Here is a 10757-nt window from a genome sequence, read left to right on the forward strand (position 1 = left end):
ACCAAAGTAATGTACTTAAATAAAGGTTGGATTTTTCTTTTTTTATTCTATATGTTTTTAAAAAAAGGAGAATTTTAGAAGTCCACATACAAAACAGTGTTAATAATTGTGGAGGGCACTGTATATATATATATATATATATATATATATATATATATATATATATATATATATATATATATATATATATACTGGCATCAAAAATTAGAGAACATTTTATAAACAATTCAACAAATGTCATCTTCACTGCTCAACAGTTGAATTTTGTCCTGTCTATACCATGCTACCAGAACACCTTTTCCACAAAATAACTTAGGCATTTAAAAAAAACATTATTTTGCAGAAAACACACTGATCAAAATTAGAAAAACAATAACTGTAGCATGAAAAAGATTACAACAATATTTTCTGAAGGTTACAACAGTCAGCAATTAGTGTAAATCATGGTGGATTTGGTGTTTGATTTGAGACTTGGCACATAAATAAAACAAATGTTTACTGATTAAAAAATATTTTTCGGTGGAGTTTATTTATTTATTTTATGTCTAAGTAAAGAAGCGACGTCATGAATAAGTGTATGTTTTGCTGGAGGTTTTAATTTTGCCTCTTTTATATTTAGTTATTTATTTATGTATTTACATTTTTTTTAATAAAAATGGTAAAAACAGAAATGCGCGCTGAATTGATAGCGTGTTAATAACATCTAGTGCCGTTTAAAATCATTTTAATTTTGACAGCCAAACATATTTATATATATTAATACAAAACTAATTAAAAATGTTGTTACCTAATGAATGTATCCAGGCTGAAGATCCACATACAGAACACAAGCAGAGAAAAGATGATGATGATCATGAATGTGTCTGTTCTCAGTCATGTTTAATCACTGACTCCCTCTGTCTCATCCACATTAACCCCAGACTTCTTACTGCCTTCTGCCTGCCGATTCTTATCTTCATAAAGAGTGAGAGTCAGGACTTTATACACCAGCGGATTGATAAAGACGCGCAGTAACAGGAAATCGGTTGTTCGGCTGAAATCAGCGCAGTGAAAAGAAACATTTTATATTTCACAATCACTGGATTAAAACTAAAGTAACGAGCCGGTTTTGAAAATGTAAGAAGTAAAAAGTACAGGTATTTGTGTAAAAATTTAATGAGTAAAAGTAAAAAGTTGTCTGAAAAATAAATAGTGGAGTAAAGTACTGATACCAGAAAAATCTACTTAAGTGCAGTAACGAAGTATTTGTACTCCGTTACTTCACACCTCTGCTGAGTACAACAACAAAATAAAAACTTGGTGTGTTTCTCAATCTTTCACCACAAGATGGCGGAGTATATCATCTTATTATGTTCCAAGTACTAAAACATTTCTCACATCCCACTTCTTTACATTTCTGAATTCTACTTTACACCACTTTAAAATATATTTTGTCTCCAGCATGAACAAGCACATTACTACTGCATGTTCATATTCTCTGGACATGTTGCACCACAGTTTCATGTTTAGATGATACTGTTTCACGGTTTTACCAAGAACAGCAGAACTCAGTGGATCACAACACATTAGAAAAAAAATCCATATTTAATAAATATTAAATATTTTCAAATAAAAAAAATTATAAATTAAAATTTTTGTTATCATAATTCTAGACATTTACACTTATGGCTGAGGACTCAAATATAATGTAAGTTTTAATAATTACACAATTTTCTTGTTTACAGTTTGTGTTACTAAAGATAAACAACAATCTGTCAGTAACATTGGTGACTCTGTGATGTGATGCTGTGAGGTGGAGCTTCATGAACCTTTAGGATGTTACCAGGTTAAAGTACAGAACTTTTCACTGAACTAAGAGCCTTCATCATGTTCACTGTTATATTCATGTGTCTGTGGCTTTCACTAGGTGAGTTATACATTCATTTTATGATTTCAGAAATATTAAGTGTTGAATTAGTGATTATTTGGTCTGTGTGGTGTTTAGAAACAGTAGAATGTGAGTCTGACTGTATTTCTGGATTGACCGTGTTCTCTTCTCTATGACAGGTGACTCCACTGCAGATCCAATAGAACCACTTTCCACTCATAAAGTTGTAGATGAAGGAGAAAATGTGACTCTGTCCTGCAGTTATACAAAGTTTAGTGGTACAGTAAACTACCTGCAATGGTACAGACATTATCCAACATCTAAACCTGTGTTCCTTCTTTTTATTGATCCAAGCGGATTTAAAACTAACCCCATGCCAACACGTCTGGATGCTGAAGTTGATCAAACTAATAAACGAGTGGATCTGATCATCTCCTCTGCTGCTGTATCAGACTCTGCTCTATACTACTGTGCTCTGGAGCCCACAGTGACAGGAAATCCAGCTGCTCTGTACAAAAACCCTGACACAGTTTAGTTATATTGAAGGCATTTTTGCCAATGATTTTAAAAATGTAGATGCCTATTTATGGAGTCTCATGTTAATAAAGAGTTTATATTGTTGACACAAGCTGCATTTTCAGGAAGCAACATCATATCTTCACTAAACACTTTACACTGGTCAGTTTTGTGTTGGATATTAAAGTGTGTCCTGAGATCTCCTGTGTGAGGTGAGAATACATTTGGAATTGGACGTGAGTCCTTAACAGAACACCATGAACAAACCCTTCCACACATTTATTCACATGTACAATTAATTACAGCAAAACTCGTCATGTTATGCTGGAAACCCACACAGACACGGGGTGGAAACGCAAAACTGCACACAAACTGACAGTAACTTCACCTCAGCATCAAACTAGGAACCCTGGAGCTGTGATGCAGCAACACTACTCACTGTGTCACTGTGCTGCTACTAAACACATCATCACATCAGCACTAAAGACAAAACTCACATCAATCCTCATAGCAGAATTCCATTAAAGTTTCCATTAAAATGATGTGTGAATGTTTTGATTTACTGATTTACTGTGTGCCTGCAGTGTAAACTGTATGATGGGTAAAGAGCAGGTGATAAAAACAGTAACTCTGTTGGAAGATTTCTAAATCCTTGTTAGCTGAGGCAGAGTGCAGACTACAAGAATTAATCTCAGAATCACTCCCTCTTTCATACTACATGACTTTAAGGTGATGTTGTTTTCTCCTTGGTGAACACAAGATGGCGCAGTCACTTATCTTATTGTGGGAAAAGTACTAGAGCTCCACACAACCCTGCTCACATTCTCTGATGATGAATCCTCATTTTCACAATAAAACCTCTGTGATATAAACTACAGCTGTTCTTCTATCATACACACTGCACTAATATTATCCTCACTCCTGCCCTGATTACTCTTAGTAGCTCAACTCATTTATAGAGACACCATTCTGATAAAACTACACAACTGTCCACTTCACACTAAACTGTCATAAGAATAAATACTCATTAATACTCATAACTCATACTTTTATTAGAGCTGAGCATCAAGAGGTTTAACAGTCTTCAAAAAGCTATTTAAAATATACATCTCTATTAATCTCCTTATTCTCAATAAACCTTTTTTTTTTATTCTAACATGATAATAAATCTTCAGTTATAACTGAAGCTCAAAATGTGAAGAATTTTTAGTTTATATTTTGTAGGTTAAAATGATTGTATTTACATAATTACAATATAAACACTGCGTTTGCTGTCAGTAACATTGGTGACTCTGTCATGTGATGTTGTGGGGTGGAGCTTCATGAACCTTTTAGAGTACAGAAAGACCTCAGAATATTTTCATTCAGCTAAAACATTCATCATGTTCACTGTTATATTCATGTGTCTGTGGCTTTCACTAGGTGAGTTATACACTGACTTTTATTCGTTCAGAACCCTAATTATTGATTTATCAGTATAATTGTGATTATGTAAAAGTTACAAACATTATGTTCTCTTCTCTATGACAGGTGACTCCATGGTAGATTCAATAGAGCCACTTTTCCCTCATAAAGTTATAGATGAAGGTAATAATGTTACTCTGTCCTGCAAATACAAACCAAGCAGTTCTGCTAGAGATTACTACCTGCACTGGTACAGACAACAAAATTTAAATTTAATTTTTTTCTGTATCAGACTCTGCTCTATACTACTGTGCTCTGGTGCCCACAGTGACAGGAAATCCAGCTGCTCTGTACAAAAACCCTGACACAGTTTAGTTATTCTGCTAAACTACCTGATTGCTTTTCAATTTATATTTTACTGCATGTGTTCAAATGACACTGTAGATTTGTATAAAAAGTGTAATCTTATTACAAGCAAATCTAATTAAATTTTTATCCAGATGTTTTGTTTCTTGAATTTACAGCATATGGAATAAATTAAGCATACATTTATATTACCACTGTGTTAACTTACTGTCATGATTTGTGAATGAAAAAATATTACTTCTTTTTCCCTGTAGCCCATTTTTATAGGGTGCACTGGAACATAGATGTAACGCTGAGGGGGAAAAAACCTTGGTGTAGTCACTTCTATGAATTCAACCCCCTGCTTTAAAACACATTCACTTTTTCCCTCCAAAAAGTGACTTCCAACAGTTAAATGTGAACACAGTTTGTTGTTGTATTTTAGCAAGACATATTGTATTTAAATGACTCTGTTAGACTACAAAAACCTAACAATAGTTTATATGAAGTGAATAAAACCACAGATTAAAGATAATCCTTTTACCAGTGTATCAGTCAACCACAGATAAGAACAAATGTTGTGGTATAATGCAGCTGGAAGAAACAGAAAATAAAAAGCACACATCAAAAAAAGAACACTTTAATCACACTAAATTATTCATAATTAAAAAGTATTATATTGTATTTTAAATTAGAATAAATTTTTCCTGGTCAGTTTTCTTCATGAATCCTTATAACTGTTATGCATCAATTAATCAATTAATCACTAAAGTGATTTATTCATCATGAATGCACACACAAATGCATGTTACTTTACGGGTTTTAGTTAATGTGTTTTATTGTAATGTGGTGTAACATAATACTTATAATAAAAAAATCTTTGTAACCTCATACTACAGTTCCATGTTTCTTGATAGCCAGAGCACTAATGACAAGACTCGCATCAATCTTCATACCAGAATTCCACAAAGTCTGTGGACACATGAGTCTCTCTGTTCTTGATCAGAATTGTGGATTTTTGTGTATACTCCTATACATAAACTTTTTAGAAACAATGAATATATTCTGGAAAAAAATGTGTAATTTTTTTTATTTTCTGTATAATCTTGCCTAGGATGTGTGTGTGTCCAGTGCATCGGAAAAGATTTTCACAGAATTCTATAAAATTCTTCTTCTTCTTCTTCTTCTTCTTCTTCTTCTTCTTCTTCTTCTTCTTTCGACTTCTCTCATTAGGGGTTTCCACAACATACTCCTCTGTTCTCTACATCTGCCTCTTTCAACACAACTACCTGCATGTCTTCCCTCACCACATCCATAAACCTCCTCCTTGGTCTTCCTCTATTCCTCCTTCCTGGCGGCTCCATCCTCAGCATTCTTTTTCCGATATACCCCATGTCCCTCCTCTGACAATGTCCAAACCATCTCAATCTCACCTCCCTCGTCTCCAAAACGTCCTACATGTGCTGTCCCTCTAATAAACTCGTTTCTAATCCTGTTCATCCTCGTCACTCCCAACGAAAACCTTAACATCTTCAGCTCTGCTACCTCCAGCTCCACTTCCTGTCTTTTTCTCAATGTCACTGTCTCTAAATCATACAACATCGCAGGTCTCACCACAGTCCTGTAAACCTTCCCTTTTACTCTTTCAGATACCCTACTATCACAAATCACTCCTGCCACTCTTCTCCACCCACTCCACTATGCCTGCACTCTTTTCTTCAATTCTCTAGCACACTCTCCATCAACTTAGCTTTTGACCGCAGGTACCTTTAACTACTCCACATTCACCACCTTGTCTCCCTGTAACCGCACCCCTCCACTGCCCTCCCTCTCATTCACACACATGTACTCTGTCTTACTCCTACTGACTTTCATTCCCCTTCTCTCCAGGGCATAACTCCACCCCCAGGCTCTTCTCAACCTGCTCCCTACTCTCGCCACAAATAACAATATCATCCGCAAACATCATAGTCCATGGAAACTCCTGTCTGACCTCGTCCGTCAACCTGTCCATCACCACTGCAAAAAGGAAAGGGCTCAGAGCCGATCCTTGATGAAGTCCAACCTTCACCTTGAACCACCCTCACACACTTCTCTGACACACATGACTTCCTCATACATTACCACTACTAATGTCTCAGCACCCTGTCGTACGCTTTCTCTAAATCCACAAACACACAATGCAACTCCTTCTGACCTTTTCTATACTGTTCCATCAACGTTCTCGAAGATCTCTGTTCTTAAAGATCGGTACCAGCACACTCCTTCTCCATTCCTCAGGCATCTACCACCTTTCAAAATCCTGTTAAACAATCTTGTTAAAAACTCAACTGCCATCTCTCCTAAACATCTCCAGGCTTCTACCTGTATGTCATCTGGTCCAACAGTCTTTCAACTCTTCATTCTCCTAATTGCTGCTCCTTACTAATTCTATCCACTTCCTGCTTCACTAAGTCCACATCATCCAACCTTCCTCATTTTTCAGCTGCTCAAAATAGTCCCTCCATCTTCTCAACACACTCTCCCCACTAGTCAACACATTTCCATCTCCATCCTTTATTGCTCTAACTTGCAGCATATCCTTCCCAGCTCGGTCCCTCTGTCTGGCCAATCGGTACAAATCCTTTTCTCCCTATTTACTGTCCAACTTCTCATACAGCTCCTCATATGCCTTTTCCTTGGCTTTCTCCACATCCCTCTTCACCTACTGCCACATGTCCTTCTACTGCTGCCTACTTTTCTCATCACTCTGTCGATCCCAATTCTGTTTTGCCAACATGTGTTGGAGATCAAGGTGCCGAGATAGCGGCAGCATGACAGCCGCCGAAGGTTGCGTGGCAGGGGAATCCCTGACACCTTCCTCCACTCTTATATGTCACCCTATGATCCTCCTTCTTCTTAAAATAAGTGTTCACCACTGCCATTTCCATCCTTTTAGCAAAATCTACCACCATCTGCCCTTCCAAATTCCTCTCCTTAAAGCCATACCTACACATCACCTACTCATCACCTCTGTTTCCTTCACCTACATGCCCATTTAAATCTGACCCAATCAGCAATCCTTCTCCCCAATCTTACAACCCACTTGTAAAGAATAATCACTGATTACATTTGTCATCACGCCTTCAACTTCAAACATCACATTCATCACCCTATCAGAAACTCTCTTCACCTCCACTACACTCTTACTAAACTCTTCCTTCAGAATCACCTCTACACCATTTCTCTTTCTATCCACACCATGATAGAACAGTTTAAATCTCCACCTCCAATGTTCCTGGCCTTACTTCCTTTCCACTTGGTCTCCTGAACACACAACATATCTACCTTTCTCCAGCTACTTCTCTCCCTTTACCCGTCATAGTACCAACATTTAAAGTACCAACTTTAACCTCCAGTCTCCTACACTTCTCCTTTCCTGCTGTCTATGTAGTTGTCTTCCTCCTCTCCTTCTCCTCCTTCGGCCAACAGTAGCCCAATTTCCACCGGTACCCTGTTGGTTAACGATACCTGTGGTGGTCGTTGGTAACCCAAGCTTCGACCAATCCGGGATGAAATTCTCTTTCGTGATCCACATATTTGATTTGATTGATATGATATCATAACTTATTACTTTTTATAGATGTACAAATAACATAAAAACACTCAGATTGGCAGAGATTTTGAGTTTTCTCTAGATGCTAAATCTCAAAGCTCAACACAGATCATACTATTGACTGTTGTGCACTGTCACTAAAAATGTGAAGTGATGATCTGTACAAAGTTATGCTACAACAACAGCACTTGTCCTTCAAGAGACGTGTTCCCTCATTTGTAAAGTTCTCACAGAGCTGTGTTCAGAAATGTCTCAACTCTACAACTTACTGTACATAGTGAGATACACACCACTGATTCTCACTATAGTTACAGGTAATTCACTTTCACCAGTAAATTCAGTGTACTTTTTCATATTACTGTTCGAGGCATTATGTAGTTTATTTATTAAAATAGTGTTTTCATTTGTTTACAGAATTACTTATCTCTTTATTCTTTATGTTCTTTACAGCAGGAGGTTTGGCAGATAAAATTGGGCCAGTACATGAAGATGTCAATGGAAAGGAAACAGACACTGTTACTCTGAAATGTTCATATGAGACAAGTAATGAATACATTTGGCTTTACTGGTACAAACAATATCCCAACAGCGCACCACAGTTTTTACTGTATAAAGGCGCAAGGTTAGCAGTTTCTAAGCAAAAACCCACTGACACTCGATTAGAGTCCAAAACTACCAGAGACTCTACTGAACTTACTATCAGAGGTCTAAAGCTCTCAGATTCTGCTCTCTATCACTGCGCTCTTAAAGACGTAGCACAGTAATACAGAGTCAGTGAAAAGCTGTACAAAAACCCATCTCCCTTTACATTGCCTTTACCTACAGTAAACCACACCCCAAGAAACATGTGTGGTAGCAGATGCAGCTGAATGTTATAGAACAGAAGAATAAAGAAAGATGCAGATGCCAACAACACATCAATCACATTTAATTCACCAATATATATTTAATGTATACATGTTGAATTCAATTCATTGACTTTTCTGTTCAGATTTCCCCAGCAATCAATTACTGTAATTAATATTCCTGAGGCTGCAGTAAAGTCCTGTGAGAGAATCTCAGCTAAGGAAACTCAGTATTTGCTCATGTCAATGGGTTCTAGACTTCAGTCATTGACTGTGAAGGGTTTTCCTTATATACAGTATATAATTATCTTTTAACACATCAGATCAAATACATTCCCTTTGCTAACTTGTTTTCAGTTAAGCACAGACCTAAACAAGATTTCTGGGAACATAGACACCTACAAGAAAGAAAAAAGAAAGAAAGAATCAAGAGGGCTGAACCTACATTTATTATGTTTTATTATGTTTTAAAAGTATTTGACTGACATAAACCATTGTTTACCACCATTGTTTTATGGATTGATGTGCAGCAATTTAAATGAATGGTACTGACAATTTCAGTACATCAGATGTATTGATTAACTAATTTATTTGTTTATTTATTAAAGTGCAATATTCTTTTATTTCACTTTTTTTAATTTACCATGCAAATATTTATCCGTCGGTTGTTTATAATGTGAAGTGAGGGTGGATTCTTGATGATACAGAGTAACGCCTATAAAGACAAAAGCTTATATGCATATCTAATATGTTAAAGTATCATACCTATAAGACAATTAAATCTGAATCTTGTTCCACTTTTCTTTATACATGCAACAATAAGACATTTTTTTTTTTATCTAATAAAAAAGTATGAGGAAATAACACCGCCAAATACAGTTACACAAAGTTATACTACAACAACAGCACTGTGTGGGTGTGGTCTTCTAGAGGTGTGTTCCCCCATGTGTAAAGTTCAGCACATACAGCACTATTATACAGAATCCTCACAGAGCTGTGTTCAGAAATGACTCAACTTTACACCTTACTGTACATAGTGAGATACACACCACTGATTTCATTTATTTTTTTCACAGTTTTTACTGTATATATAAAGTTGGAAAGTTATTAAGTCATAGAGACTACAATCCCAGTGGATCTCGATTCAGGGCAGAAACAACCTCAGATGCTACTGAACTTCTTATTAAACACTCAGATTCTGCTCTCTATCACTGCTCTCTACAAGTAGGAGCAGCACAGTAATACAGAGTCACTGAACAACTGTATTAACACCAGATTTTGATCATTACATACATTAGTTTTCTATTATTAGATAGAAAGTTTTACAGATCAGTTCTGAACTGGAGTGAAGCAGCTAAACTTGGTGTGTTTCTCAGTCTTTCTCCACAAGATGGCGTAGTATGTGATCTTATTATGGGCCAAGTACTAGGACTCTGCTCACATCCCCCAGAGATACAGTACTGAGTTCTTTAGATTTTAAAAGCTACATTACACTACTTTAAAATATATATTTGTCTCCAGCATGAACAAGCACATTACTACTGCATGTTCCCATTCTCTGAACATGTTGCAGCCACAGTTTCATGTTTAAATGACAACCAGCTCTACTTCTACACACTACTGTACAAACATGTACTAAAAATAATGATTTTATTACAATACTGAGTCAGATGACTCGGCTTGATTGCATCTGTCATGATATTACCAAGAAATATAGCTTTTTATTTGTTTACATAACTCAGATAAATAACTGAGAAAATATTATCAAATAATACAAAATATTTTTATATTCTAGAAATTTACACTTACAGGTTTATGGCTGAGGACTCACATATAATGACAGACTACAAGTTTTCATAATAATACGATTTTCCTGCTTACAGTTTGTGTTTACTGACAGATAATCTGAACTAAAGAGAATAGATCCAATAGAACCACGTTCCACTCATAAAGTTGTAGATGAAGAAGAAAATGTGACTCTGTCATGCAGCTATAAAAAGTTTAATGGTGCCATAAACTACATACAATGGTACAGACATTATCCAACATCTCAACCTGAGTTCCTTCTTCTCATCGATCCAAGTGGATTTCTTCTGCTCACATTCTCTTATGATGAATCCTCATTTTCACAATAAACCCTCTGTGATATAAACTACAGCTGTTCTTCTATCATACACACTGCACT

This window comes from Silurus meridionalis, chromosome 6 (genome assembly GCF_014805685.1).
Source record: "Silurus meridionalis isolate SWU-2019-XX chromosome 6, ASM1480568v1, whole genome shotgun sequence".
NCBI lineage: Eukaryota > Metazoa > Chordata > Actinopteri > Siluriformes > Siluridae > Silurus > Silurus meridionalis.